General features: G+C 36.3%; 1 long non-coding RNA gene across 3 annotated transcripts; it reads right to left on the bottom strand.

Moving 5' to 3' along the window:
• Positions 1–11,303: 11,303 nt before the first annotated feature.
• LOC128526209 (uncharacterized) lies at positions 11,304–13,460 on the bottom strand. 3 transcript variants are annotated; one of them, XR_008360781.1, is made up of 5 exons: positions 13,446–13,460; positions 13,151–13,305; positions 12,957–13,036; positions 11,623–12,199; positions 11,304–11,495 (listed from the first exon to the last, which is right to left on the bottom strand). It is a non-coding gene; the product is annotated as an uncharacterized LOC128526209 (long non-coding RNA). The 3 variants fall into 3 exon arrangements; XR_008360780.1 differs by having other exon boundaries at positions 11,305–12,199; positions 13,151–13,318; XR_008360779.1 differs by having other exon boundaries at positions 11,305–12,199.
• Positions 13,461–15,772: the final 2,312 nt, after the last annotated feature.

The following is a 15,772-nucleotide window of genomic DNA, read 5'->3' as shown; positions in this document are numbered from 1 at the left end:
GATTCATACACATTTCATCATCATTTCCATAATTTTACTTTAATTTTTACTTTAACAATGACGACTGTTCAAAAAAATAATAGTACAGTGGAGCCTTGGATTACGAGCATAATTCGTTCCAGAAGCAGGCTCGTATTCCAACACACTCGTAAACCAAATAGGATTTTCCCATGAGAAATAATGAAAACACAAATTATTCATTCCACGGCCCAAGAAAATAAGATAAGTGATAGCATAACAGAATAACAGATAAGTGTTTCTGTTTATGCGCACAGGCACTGTGTGTGTGTGTGTGTGTGTGTGTGTGTGAAGCCCCACCAGTCGCGAAAGAGAGAGTGTGTAAACCGGCACGGGGTCAAACAAACTACGTGCGCGCAAACATGTAACAGAGGAAAATCGTTAATGACACTCGTGTGAGCACAAACTAACAGAATCACTGGTGTAAAGTAAAACAAACAAATTTTACCTGCTTTTTACCTTTAAAAAGAATCACGCCAGAGCAGTGTTTCTGTGAAAAACAGAGTGTGTGTATGTTTGTGTATGTGAAGCAGAGGAGGGGTGCACACACACACACACTTAAGGCGAGAGAGAGAGTGTGTGTGACCTGGCATGGTGTCAAATTATGCGCGCACACACGTGGTCACAGTGTTATAGTAAACAGTACAAGCGTGCACGGATGTTGATTATACCAGTACAGTAAGAGAGGCGCAATAAGACCCAGCAGGGGAGACGATTACCCACAATTCCGCAGCGCAAAAGAGAGGAAAAACGTTGGCTCAGTTGCGATCATTTGACGCTCGGCGTCAAAACAAGAAGCGCATGTGTGATACATGATACTTGACACTCGTAAACCAAGACCTGCTCGTTTTTCAAGTCGAAATTTATTAAAAATCTTTGCTTGCGGAACACTCGCAAACCGTGTTACTCGTAATCCGAGGTTTCACCGTAATACATTTTAATATAAAGCTGACTGCTTGTAAATGAGGAAATGAGTCTTCTGAGGAAATGAACTTTCTGTTTTTCTCTCACAAAAGTTCCTGTAAGATTTTTCTGTGGGTGGAAAGTCTTACACAAATTTTTATCTTAATTATAAACTTACCTTCATCTGTTACCTACATCCCTAAGATCTTTTTTAACTCCATTTTTCAAAAGGCACAAAGACATCATCGCACAACTATCCCTTTTGGAACTCAAATATGTTTCTCACAATTATCTATACAAGAATATTTGAACAGAGAGTCACATTTAAGTATAGAGTCATTTGCAATTAACAGCCTTCAGCTCTGGTTGTCTTGCACATTATGACCTATGACAGGTAATATCATTTATTTCCAACCACAGTTGCGTATTTTATATTTGACCAAGATCTCGTATTGATGATGGGAGAGACAAACTACTATGAGTCTTTTTTTTGGGTTTCCACAGGATTCCACTGACGACCTTACAGCTCTTTTTAAGAAACTGTCTCTGAATGACACTGAAATGGAGGTAGATCAGGTAAACAGGTTTTGAATTTGAATTAATTTTTATCTACAAGTGGAAAATTCCACATTAGCACTCTGAAACAAAGATGTTTTACATACAATCTTTTCCTAAAAGTAAACTGGTGATGAAACTTTGTGTGTTAAGTAAAATGAACTGTTTTTCCCTGACAGATAATTGGAGGTTATTGCCTGGATGCTGAGGAAATGGAGATATGTGGGTGAGGCAGCAAAACCAGTGGCAGAGATCCTAAGATGTTCTTGGGGAAATTTTTTTGACTTGGTGACACGATTCAAAAACACCATCTTGTGGTGGATGCATATATACTGGATATAAACAATATGTTGAGTCCGCCTGAGCCTCCAATATCTACCTGGACTCCATATTAGCATCAATTAACATCAATTAACATCAACTAAACTGCCTGCCACGTAACACACAGTATAAATGCAGATCACTTCCTGCTCTCTGTTTCACCCAAATGAGAATGGGTTCCCTGTTGAGGTAAACAGGTACCAGCAGCATCAAGGTTCCGCTCAAGGTTTCTTCCTATTGTCATCTCAGGGAGTTTTTCCTTGCCACTGTCGCCCGCGGCTTGCTCATCAGGAACAATCTGACCATTTTAATTCATACACATTTACATTTCTTACAAACTTTAATTCTTTTGATTGTGTAAAGCTGCTTTGCAACAATGACAATTGTTAAAAGCGCTATGCAAATAAAATTGAATTAAATTCAATATGTTACTTGAATTATTTCAGATTTATTTTATGGTGCATCATTAAAATTATTCTTGCCTGTGGTTGACAGAACCTCTGAGATGATACATTGTCTGAGTCACTAAATCCTTGTTTTGGGAAAAAAAAAAATTTTGTATAACACTTTTTAGGGAGATTAACTAAATGTAATTTTGCATCTAATTGTTGCTTACTACTTAACAACCAAAAGTTTACCACCGAAAGTTTACTGCGAAAGTTCCTTGTTTGTATCGGTATCTAATACTGCTTTTTTACCGTTTATATTAAGAAATCAACATGAGGGAATTAAATTTTTATTGCATCTTCCACGTTTGCCTTTTTCCTTCACATTTCTGCTTTTCGGAGAACACAGTTTCTTTCTCCTAAAACAACAAGCAGAATCCATCCATGACAGATTCGTCTGGAGTAACAACAAAATCCTGACTAAGGTACATCATTGTGGCTAACATTGAGCTTGTTCAGTTTGTTAAGTGCAGGATGTTTAGTCACTCTTCCTATGTAATTAGTAATAACTTTATCTATGATAAGTGTTAATTGATTAGCATCCAGACTCTACATAGAGTAAATGAGAAGAAGAAGAAGCATGAGAGCAGCCTTATTTCTGTAGGGAAAAGCCCGGGTGCCATAGGCAGAGATACTGTAGCCAGGCCACAACTCCAGCTTTAGAACCCTCACAGTGGGACGGGTGGGTGATAACTTGGCAGTATACTCGCTTAGGGAAGAAACCTAAAAGAGCTCTGGTTATAGGGCTGAGGCACATGAAATTAGCTAGGACTTTGGGGATACCAGCAGCAGTGGTTATGTGTATCCCGGGAGCCAGGGTGCCAGACATAGCAAGTAATCTCATGCCTTTAGGACAGCATAGGTCCTCAGAAATAGTAATATATGCTGGAGCTTACAATATGTCTTCATCAGTCAGAGGTTAGCAAGAGTAAGTTTTGGAAGTGTTTAAATTAATGAAGGTGATATCTGATGAAGTCGTATGCTCTGGCCCCATTTCAAAGCAACATGGTGACATTAGATTATAGCAGGTTTTGGTCACTGAACTGGTGGATGTCCAGGTTGTGCTCTGAAAACAATGTGGGCTGTTAGGGTGGGACAATGTCCATCCCACTTGGGAAGGACCTCATTATCCTGTGACTACCCAGAGCCCAGGCCAGGGAGCACACAAACAGGCTAAACCAACCGTCTGCTAGCTGCACAGATTCGTCATTTGTGTTTCACCAGATTGAGACTGTGCCTGTTCCCCAAGATAAATTTTTTTTTGTAAATAATTAGAAAGATTGATTTGATTAATATAGAGACCACATATTCAGAGCACTCTGAATTTACCCCTTACAAAAAATAACTGCAGTTTTCAAGTGTCAAAACTGCAGTTTCTTTACATATGCACCACATATGCAAGAAATGCAGTAATTTGAACACAAAAACACTGAATTTATAACTTCACCTTAATACTGCAGTAATAGAGCAGTAATACTGCAATATAATGCATTAATACTGCAGTTAATATTAAATGGCTACTGCTGATAATATAGTAGTTGTACTGCAAATAAAACGTACAGGTATACAAAATTTAAATAAAGCTAAAAGATACTTGTGATGTAGTGTTAGTTTTAGTTCATTACAGTTTCTGATTCTCAAAAAAAAACACCAAAGCAAAAACACACACACCCTTCCTTGTCTCGCCTTCATACTCACACACACACACTCTCTTTCTCTCTCTCTATTGAAAAGAATCGCGACAGAGCAGTGTTTCCAATACACTGTAAACCCTAATGCTCAAAGTAATTAAACATATTGAGTACTGTTAACTTAAATAATTACAATTAGTTCAAATTAATTAACCTTTATGAGTATTTAGAACTTTTTGGTATTTGGTAATGACACATTTTAAGTTAGCTAAACAAATTTTATTTTATGTATCTTTTAAGTACTTAAGTAACAGTAACTGTCACCTTAAAGTTCCACCAACTTAAAATCTTTTAGACTAGCGATTTTGTGTCTGACGTCATCAGGGCAATGGGGCACTGGTGGCTCAGTGGTAGGTGTTTCACCTGCCATGCGAAAGGCCCGGGTTCGATTCCCAACAACTGGATGAAGAGCCTGTCCCAAGACCAGATAAAATGGTGGTTACGTCAGGAAGGGTATCTGGTGTAAAACCTGTGCCAAGCTTGTGTGCGGGACGGATTGTCTGCTGTAGCGACCCAGTGCCAGGAGCAGCCGAAAGACCAACAACAATTTATTTGATTTGCAACAACTAAAAAAAATGAGTACAACAAACTCAAAAACTCATAGTTCTATTTACTTAAAACTGGAAACATCATTACTTAAAAAAATTAACTGATTACCTCAAAAAAAAAAGGTAACTGATTACCTCAAATTTTTTGAGTTTTGCCAACTTATTCGGGTTTACAGTGTAGAGAAAGAGAGAGAGAGAGAGTGAGTGTGAAGGCGAGACAAGGAAGGCTGAGTGTGTTTTTTTTGCTTTAGGGTTTTTTTTTTGTTGAGAAAGCAGCTTTATACGAAACCTTGAGCGGATCCTTGATGGGTTACCTGTTTACCTCAACAGGGAACTTATACCTCCAATATATATGCATCCACCACAAGGTGGTGTTTTGAAATCGTGTCACCAAGTCAAAAAAAATTTCCCCAAGAACATCTTAGGATCTCCACTGGTTTTGCTGCCTCGACCACATATCTCCATTTTCTCAGCATCCAGGCAATAACCTTCAATTATCTGTCAGGGAAAAACAGTTCATTTTACTTAACACACATAGCTTTATCACCAGTTTCTAGGTAAATAGGTCTCCCTATTTTTGCCAAAACAGCCCCGACCCAGGGTTAAATGGACTTCACTAGATCTCTAAAGGTCTGCTTGATATCTAGCACCAAGCAATCTGTGGAAGATCATTTAGGTTAAAAGGGGGACCTACTCAAGATTAGGTAGGTGGTCATAATGTTATGGTTCCCAGTTTACCTTTTATAGGAAACAATTGTGGACTGTAGTCTGTCAGCTAATAAACACTTTTCAGGAAAAGATTGTATGTAAAACATCATTGTTTCAGAGTGCTGATGTGGAATTTACCACTTGTAGATAAAAATTGATTCAAATTCAAAACCTGTTTACCTGATCTACCTCCATCTCAGTGTCATTCAGAGTCAGTTTCTTAAAAAGAGCTGTAAGGTCATCAGTGGAATCCTGTGGAAACCGAAGAAAAAAAAAAACTCATAGTAGTTTGTCTCTCCCATCATCAATACGAGATCTTGGTCAAATATAAAATACGCAACTGTGGTTGGAAATAAATGATATTACCTGTCATAGGTCATAATGTGAAAGACAACCTAAGCTGAAGGCTGTTAATTGCAAATGACTCTATACTTAAATGTGACTCTCTGTTCAAATATTCTTGTATAGATAATTGTGAGAAACACATTTGAGTTCCAAAAGGGATAGTTGTGCGAAGATGTCTTTGTGCCTTTTGAAAAATGGAGTTAAAAAAGATCTTAGGGATGTAGGTAACAAATGAAGGTAAGTTTATAATTAAGATACAAATTTGTGTAAGACTTTCCACCCACAGAAAAATCTTACAGGAACTTTTGTGAGAGAAAAACAGAAGAAATGACTTAGTATATATAAGGTAGAAGAGCAACTCTCAGGATATTTCATAAGAAGAATGGTAACAATCCCAAAAGCACCAAATGTTTGTGCATTGTGGATTACTGAAATTTTATATCTGGTGAGTATAATGTTCATCACTGATTAATGGGGGAATTAGTTACAGTAAGTTTAATATCTGGTGGTATAACGTTCATAACTGAGCTGCATTTTTATGGCTTTACATTATTCTTTATCATTCGATTCATTTACAAGCAGTCAGCTTTATATTAATAAATTTTTACTTGAAAAATGAGCAAGTCTTGGTTTACGAGTGGCAAGAATCATGTATCACGCATGCACTTCTTGTTTCGAGCGTCACATGATCAAAACTGAGCCAACGTTTTTTCTCTCTTGCGCTGCGGAATTATGGGTAATTGTCTCCCCTGCTGGGTCTTAGTGCGCCTCTTACTGGTACAATCAACATCCATGCACGCGTGTATATACTATAACACTGTGACCACGTGTGTGCGCGCATAATTTGACACTGTGCCGGGTCACACACTCTCTCTCTCTCGCCTTAAGTGTGTGTGTGTGTGTGTGTGTGTGTAAGAAGCACCCCCTCTCTGCTTCACACACACAAACACACACTCTCTGCTTTTCACAGAAACACTGCTCTGTCGAGATTCTTTTCAAAGGTAAAAAGCAGGTTAATTTGTTTGTTTGTTTTACTTTACAGTGATTCTATTAGTTTGCGCTCACACGAGTGTCATTAACGATTTTCCTGTTATAAGTTTGCGCGCACGTAATTTGACACCGTGCTGGTTCACACACTCTCTCTCGCGACTGGAGGGGCTTCACACACACACACACACACACACACACACAGCGCATAAACGGAAACACTTATCTGTCGGGATTTATTTTTAGTTTTTTTTAAAGGTAAAGTGCAGATAATTTTTTTTTTACTTTATATTTTGTGTTAATTATTTTTCTGTATTTATTTTTTGAGTTTCTATTATTTTTTATGGGAAAATTCTATTTGGTTTACGAGTGTTTGGAATACGAGCCCGCTTCTGGAACGAACTATGCTCGTAATTCAAGGTTCCACTGTACTATTATTTTTTTGAACAGTCGTCATTGTTGCAAAAAAGCTTTACAGAATTAAAGTAAAATTATGGAAATAATGATGTAATGTGTATGAATCAAAATTATCAGATCTTCCCTTATGAGCAAGCAGAAGGCTTCATATTATTGTCATTATGTGTATGTGTAGATGTATAATTTATGTATAGCAGAATAAAGCTGATTATAGTATGTGGTAATTTGTAGTACAAAAATAGCAGAAAAAGTTCCCAGAAAAAGAATAAAGTCTTTGAAGCTTGACCTGAACCAGTCCCTTGTCTCTTGAGTGGTGGGTTTGTCTACACTGTATACCAAATAAAATGAAAACTTCAAGAGTTAAATCCTCATTAATCTTATTAACCAAATGAAATCGATGAATCAAATGAATATTTAGGTCATAAAACCTTCAAAATTAACCTTTCCGGTTGTTAGCTTGTTCAACTTACTCGAAGTAAATGCATTGTATTATTACCTTACCATGTTAGCCATTTGAGTGGTAATTTCTTCTTAGGACAACATCATCACTGACAACACATTTTTCTGTTATATTTTGACTCCTTGTTACGATTAATAATCTAAAAGAGATCAAAAGGAACTCTGCTTACAGATAACACTATATAACCCTATGTACCTGTGTTGGGCCGGCATTCCGGTGTAGATCTATTATGAGACTAATAGGAATAAAGCAGTTTTTTTTATAGCTAACTTTTGATAGCTGTAGCTATGCCGAGGTTAATACTGAAATTGACTTGGCGCTATTTTACAAACTGCATTTTTTAAGCCTTAGATTACCTCGTTAAGCTCCATCTTTTCTTCAGTGCCGAGCATATGATACCTGGAAAAGTTTTATTTGTGAGTTTAACAGTGCATTAAACCGAATGCACTTTTGTGTGGATCATAGTGTTGTTATTTAACTTCTTCCAGGTTATTGCTTCCGCTTCATCATGTGCTGCGTCAAATGCTGTGCCAAGGTTTGCTTACAGCTATTACAAACCTATAAGCTCTTTTAATTATAAAAAATTGTATTTGCAACAATTGTAAAAACAAACAATAAAACGAGTAAATATAAAAATTCAAGATCACATGACAGATCACATGACAGATCGTAAGATCACATGACATTATTTATGTTATTTTTGTTGCTGGTGCTAATCGTGTAGACTTTTATCCAGAGCAGCTTGTATTTACGTAGAAGCTTTAAGTGACTTTTTAATTTTTAAAAAAATCTGAATTTATTTTCTGTTTTTACATTTCTACCTGTAGGCAGATGGGCTCCAGTAGCAGAAGACCACACCGCGTCGTGCTCCTGCCAGTTAGGATCATGAAACTGAACCTACAAATCTTATGGGCTCACCAATAGAAGATAGCTGGCTGATTTAAAGAGTCTTGATTTTTGCTGCAATATTTGGGTGACAGGGTCAACATTTGGTGTCTACAACATAAACGCTTGGATCCATTCTGCCTTGTATCAAAGGTTCAGGCTGCTTCTGGTAATGTAATAGTGTGGGCTGGTTTTTTTTTGGTCACACTTTGGGCGCCTTAGTACCTGATTATTGTCGCTTTCCATATCCATCAAATCCAATCATCCAAAAATCATCCCAAACTTGTATCTTGAACATAACAGTGAGTTCACTGTACTCAAATGGCATCATGGAAGCACAGCCAAAAAATCTGCAGCAACTGTGTGATGCCAGTGTACCATGGCAATATGGACCAAAATCTTTAAGGAATGTTTTCAGCACCACCTGAATCTATGTTAGTAGAGACAGTCAGTAAGACTGTTCTGAAGACAAAAAGGGTTCCAACAAAGTACTGACAACATGTATCTAATGAATTGAACAGTGAATGTAGATGCATTATAAAAACTTTATGTGACTTATGGCTCCTGACAATGAGATACACCCATCATGCACCTGCATTGTGTCCAGCTTTAGCCTTAGAATTCAGCCGACAACCCAAATATACTGATGACCTGGTTCTCACATTTATGAAGTTTTTCTTACCTGATGGCACGGGCATATTCCAGAAACTGTGAAAGAGTGGTTCTGGGAGCATGAGGAATCATTTTCATACATGAACTGGACACAATGATTATGATGATTATTATTATTTATTTTATAAACGGACTAACTGAAGCATCCTGTAAAGAATTAAAGACATCAATTTACAATAATGCATCTTATTTGTAATAAAATTTTATTTTTAAGGGTTATTCTTCACAGTTGTTGGCAAACAACTCCTACAGTTGTATCCTACCTGTATATTCCATCCTCATGTCGGGGCATAGTTACTGTATAACAGTAGTTGGATGGTCATGTAAAATACAGTAGTCTGTGTAGTGAACATGAACATGGCTGACTAATGACTCGGTTATTATTTTTACACCAAAAATGCAACATATCAAAGAGAGAGAGAGAGAGAAATGTATGTTTATGAGTGATTTCATAAAATTGCTAAAAAATCACAATCAAATCAGTAAATGTTGAGCAGGAAATTATAATAAATGAATATTCTCTGTGTATGTATATATGAGGAAGTTGCATACTGTATATTTTCCCCTTGGCAAACTATTAGGCTGTATTTTTGTAATCGTTATAGAGATTATATACGAGAGAACCAGGAAATAAATCGAAAGGAAAATCTCAGGGGTTCACACTGCCGTTCTGGAGAGTGCGCCCTCTCTGTAAATGAAGGCATAGTGTCCTGGGTTAGTGCTGGTTCAAAAGGTGATGGTTTTCTTTATACTATATATTATAAATTGCACATAAATTTTGAAATTTCTTGGTCATTTTAAGGGTATTGGTTTCTCTTGTGGTCTCTGGGTTGGCTTATGGGTTGTTTGTTTATTTGACAACCTAAGGCCAAAAGTTATATCAGTAACACAAGGAAAGTAACAAATATTCAGTCATAGGTTTATGCTAACATTTCTTTACAATATTTGAGTCATTTATTTGAAAGAGTAATTAATGAAAAGTAGCTTTATATAATAAATAAATGTCATTCTATTTATTTCTTAAGTGCTGTTTTCAGAAAAGGTAACATAAGTATAAAAGTTAAAAAGTGAAATTTCACAAATTTTTATATTACACAAAAATGACCATAGTAATTACAAAATTTAAAGCTGAAAAAAGCTGTTTAAATCTGTCTGGCTCTATGTGAAAAATCTAAATTATGATTGAATCGTGAACGACCTGTAATTTTTTAAAAAAAGTTCAGTTAAATTTTACTTGTCACACCCATGCCCGATTACTGACATACTGTACCTGTTGAATCAAGAATTCACTTAGATAGAATTAAAGTACGGAAATAGTATATTTTGTATGTACTAATTTTGTAGGCTATAAAAATGTCTAAATGCTAAATGTGAAATGGGCTTAATTCTGAAGTCTGAACCGAATGAGATTGTTTCAGGTTAACTCCGTTCATCTGCCGTAGTGTGAATACCAATGTACAGAATTAAATCCTCAGTTCACTCTCGTTGAACATGAACATGAACATGAAGATGTAACCACTAATCCAAATACAGCGAATGCACAAAATTTTCAGATAACTCGCTGATAAACTGGCAAAGTGACATGAAATTATTTTAAATGTATTGAACGTCAAGAGAAAATATGAGCCACATGCATTTTACTAGTTAAAATTATTTTTTAATCCCATACCACCACCCCCTCCTGTGTGGAGGACTTAAACTGCACTTAAATTTAATACAAAAGTCAATTAAAAAGCACAGCAAACAAAGTAACATGTACTGTACATATTTACAATATACTCATATAAGACAGAGGTTATATACAGTATATGTGTGTATTTTACAGGTTAACTAGAATAAATGCATGACTAATAAAACAATTTGCTATATACAACAGTCCAATATTTGCCCACTATACATCTATACAACTCCTGATAATGGAGATTTGCTGTTTTAGTCAGTGGTCACTTTGATGTTTTATAACAAACCTACTAAGGCAGATTGTGATCATATTTTAATTGTATTTTACTGTATTGTAAGAAAATCAGTGGTATTGTAATTTATATATATATATATATATATATATATATATATATATATATTTTTTTTTTAATTAATTTTTTTTTTTTATTATAGTAATCGTGTTCACAGTTTGGCCAGAGAGATTGTGTGTGTGTCCGAGAGAATGAGAGACTTTAAGGCTACAGTGAGCTAATACAAGCTCAATACTTTTGATACTTTAGTCATTTGAAGTATTTTTGTACTTCTTCTCAAGTACAAATTTAAAAGGGTCTAATCTACTTTTACTTGAAAAAGTATTTAACCTGGGATATCTCAAAAGTGTGAAATGTTTTCTCTAATGTTAAAGTATACTATGCAAAGAGTAGACCCTGTTTACCTCGTCCACCTTCTCCATAGTGACATCGATATCCATCTCCTCTACATCCACTTCCACATCCATCTCCTCTACATCCACTTCCACATCCAAATCCATATTTTCTTCTCCCAGATTTATCCTCTGGAGAAGTTCACTGATATCACAGATGTCAACATGTGGCATCTGAGTAAACAAGTACATAATGTGAGTATAAAAAAAAGTGATTATATATATATATATATATAGTTTTAAAAAGCAAGTTAACAATTTATTAAGTTTATAATATAGAAAAATAAAAGAAAGAGTCCACTTAGTCATTGTTGCTTTTTTCTTTTTCACCACATGGATGGTTCATCAAAGGCCTGTTCAGGCTTGCTTAGCTGCTGCAGCATACTGCGAATCTCTGAATCTCCTCAGTGGAGGTATAAAAGAGTCAGAACACTAGAGTAGTGTGAATGGGAGGAAGGGGAAAGTAAGGGACCCCACTTCAGTCAACCACGATCGCTGCAGAGTGAATTCATGTTTTCTTTCAGATATTTGTGACTTGAGTTCAAGCTCAGTACAGTTCAATGGATGTTTTGGTGGGGGGGGGGGGTAAGGGGGGGTAAGGGAAGGAGAGTTAGGGAAGAGAGGGAGAGAGAGAGATTGAAAGAACGGAAGGAGAGAAAAGGAAGAGGAAGCCCACTCATGATGAGATAGTGAGTGAGTGAGAGAGAGAGAGAGAGAGAGAGAGAGATGGTTAAAACAAACAGGAATTTCATTTCATAATATGGCATTTATTTATTTCAATTTAGAAAATGACAGTTTAAAAGAAAGCTAGACAGACAGCATACCTCCACATCCATCTGCTCTACATCCAGACTTAACTGCTGCAGCTGCTCGATGAGCTGAAGATAAGGGCATATACAGTACAGTATTATAGGTCTAAATACATACACATATACTGTACTGTACATGTCTAATATAAAAGGATTCAAAATATATTAGACTAAGCAACACGTGACATAATAAATTGTTACAGCTGAATTATGATGTCGTTGGATTGGGAGGTACTCCTCCTCCTACTAATAACAGGTTATTTAAATATCCAAAAAAATAAACTAATGAGACACATTTAGGGTACATATATCTTTGATAAAACTTAAACTACAGATCTGGGATCTGTTTTTTGTTTTAAATGGCCATTAACACTAGAAGAGGAGTAATGGTCTCAGATCAGCATTTCCATATTTGAAAATTTAAATACAAATACATAAGCATACCCATGTACAGACATTCCTACATTATTTTTCATATTTAACAAAAAGTAAGCTTTTATTAATAAATAGTTAAGAGTATTGACATGTTACGAACTCATTCTGGTGATTATTCCCATGACCATCATTATTAGCCGGAAGTGTTTACAATAATTTGGGTGTTTTTGGAAACCACTTATGTTGTTAAATTACAGGCCGTATTTAAAGTGTATCATTCTCTCTGATTATGACATTACATGGACAAATGATTTTTGCTCTTAACTTTATCTTACTGCTTAAACTGGTTCTAAAATAAACAATAATTACTTCAGACCATAATAGATTTATTGTGTACTGTATTTTCTGTACATTTACTACAAGCAGTTATTTCAACTCCTTTTATAATCACCTTTAGGAATTCTGGTTTGCCTGCCATCGCTGCTTTGAAGGAAGTGATATGTACGAACAATTTAGTCTTTAGAAACCAAACTGCAAGAATAAAAATGAAGAATGTTGCATCTCAGCATTCATCAGTTTCTTAACAAGCGTTATATAAAAAAGCCCAATAGGATATTATTATTATTATTTTAATTAAGGACCTACCTGTGATTCTCGAATGTCTCAACTCTCAAGTATAGTTGTTCAGCTGTGACTATTTAACCTCTAACAGAAAAGTATCCTCCTCCTCCCTTCCGGATGTTGTGATGTCACACTTGAGAAATAGAAACTGATAAGGAGCACAGACTCCTGTATTTCACCTGCAGGTACAATCTGTATTTAGATTCAATAATTCCTTTAGATTCATAGAAAAGTAACATAGAAAATGTTCTGTTTTTATATTTTATAGAATTTATGCAATGTTTGTACTGTTAATAAAGCATCATCTCCTGCCAGTTACCTTCAGTTTGTTTGGGCTTGCAGAATAGAATCTCAGCTGAGAAACAGAAACCTACATGAAAAAAGAAACCTACGTAGGAACAGAAAGTTCAGTGGTGCACATATGTGGATGTCATGTGCACTGTCTCAAAGAGTTCCACTTTAAAGAGGTCCTATGATGTCATTTTAAAGGTTGCTAATATTGCTTAATGAGTCTCTTAAAACATGTTTACATGTATGCAAGGTCAAAAAACACTTTAGTTTTCTCCAAAAATAGATTTCATTTTAGCCCATTTCTAAATGATTCGTAAACGACTCGTGTGAAGCAGTTTGAAGATTCAGTCTGTCTAAACCCCTCCTTTCCGTGAGTCCTCACTGCTGTGATTGGGCAGATGGCGCGGTGATTTATGATTGGTCTACCGCTACAGCGTGTGTCGGAAAACGAAACGCCCATGACCATAACTGAACGACGGCTCTAATAGATATATTGACAATATTCTATTGTCAATACATAGAAAAGATGGCGTCGGTTTTACCGTGTAGCGACCAGCTAATTTTATATTAACTGTGGCTACAAAAATCGAGAGGTCTTTTATCTTTGAGGCGGTGTTGCATTAAAAGGCCAGTGAGCAAAAAGCACAAACACAAACAAGTAGATAAAGCAAAGGTGTTTTATACAAAACGAGATAAAGTAAATGAAAAAGGTGCACAACAACCAAACAAAGATATAAACAATATTTACAAACTATATATAATCAAAATCAGAATCAGAAAGGGTTTTATTGCCAAGTATGCTTGCACGTACAAGGAAATCGTTTTAGTGACAGAGCTTCCAGAACGAAAAACAAATGACAAGACAAAATGGCATGACACAAAAAAAGAAAAAAAAAGGTTGACATTAAATGGAGTAGGTGTAAAAGTATACTTTTAAATAAGTTACATAAATATCTGAAATCTGTGGTATTATACAGTATATTGCACAGTGGTACTGTACACAATATTGCACATATATTTATTGAAATTTTTTTTTTGTGCCTGACTGTCCTAGTGTTTGGTGCTCTATAGCGTCGAGTCGACGGCAAAACTTTAAATAGGCTTGGGTGTGAGGGGTCCAAAGTGATATTCTGAGCCCTTTTCCTCACTCTGGATGTATACCGTTAATGCAGCGTGGGCAGGGGAGTGCCAATAATTCTTTCAGCAGTCTGAACCATCTGTTGTAGTCTTCTGATGTCTGATTTCGTAGCCAAACCAGACAGTTATTGAAGTGCACAGGACGGATAAAATGACGGCTGAGCATGAGCATAATAAACGGTATGTGTACTGTATGTGTGCGAGTGAGTGCTAAATGTATGAAGTCCGTGTTGATTGTATGTGTGTTAGAGGAGTATAGTTCGGTCTTTCCAGGGTTAATGAAGTCCGAGAGGCCGATTCCCCGACGGGGAATATGTCCAGTCAAGGATAATCCGGTTAAAAAAAATCGACGAAAGAAAATGATCCACAACAATCTCTCCTTCTCTCGTCCAAACAAATAACGCCAGCGCTAGTCCACCATTACTACTCATGCATTTTGTGTGTGTGTGTGTGTGATGCGCAAAGTGCGCATGCTCTGTTCCCTTACTCTTCGGCATTTCTTCCCTCGGGGCCTGCCATAGATAGGCATGTGCACTTCGCGGGTGTTAGAGTTCAGTTTTGGTGAATGGTGGAGAATAAACAGTTAAAAAGAACTTCGTTTGCTCTCGTTTTAATTGTTTTTTTATATTATAAAGTGTTTAAGCGAACCTGGCATAAATGCTCGGTCACATTAACAAGAGTGTGGTTATGTTAATTGTAAGAAGGCGGGCAAGTTGTTCTCGACGTAGAACGTGGGCAAACATTATAAAAATATGTTACGGAGTGACGTGGATTCGTAACAGAGTAAAAATAGATTTGCTAACGACTTCAGTGAGCAAATCGAATGTGAGCCAATTCTTTGTTTTATAGACAAAAACTCCATTTATCGTGCACTGTCAGCATCACAGATAGTGCAGATAGTTTATGTTTACATACAGCTACATGACACACTGCATGAAAGAAAATATTTGAAAAAGCATAATAGGACCTCTTTAAGGTTTGGTTTCTTCCTGGTATGTTTTGTCCTGCCACAGTGGCCACTGACCTCATTACTGATAATCCTGCAGTAAGATGAGCCATTATGGGACGTTGGGTGGGGAAGCCATGATCAACTTTTTAGAAGTAATATACTGTACAAACATAACTGAATTGAATAATCCCACACTAACAATGTTGCATGTATGTTCCCGTACTATCAGTTATACCATTTACATATAATACCAGAGTTACATCTGTAAC

Source organism: Clarias gariepinus, chromosome 6 (genome assembly GCF_024256425.1).
Source record: "Clarias gariepinus isolate MV-2021 ecotype Netherlands chromosome 6, CGAR_prim_01v2, whole genome shotgun sequence".
NCBI lineage: Eukaryota > Metazoa > Chordata > Actinopteri > Siluriformes > Clariidae > Clarias > Clarias gariepinus.
Note: the sequence above shows the minus strand (reverse complement) of the source record. Positions and strands in the feature narration are given on the sequence as shown.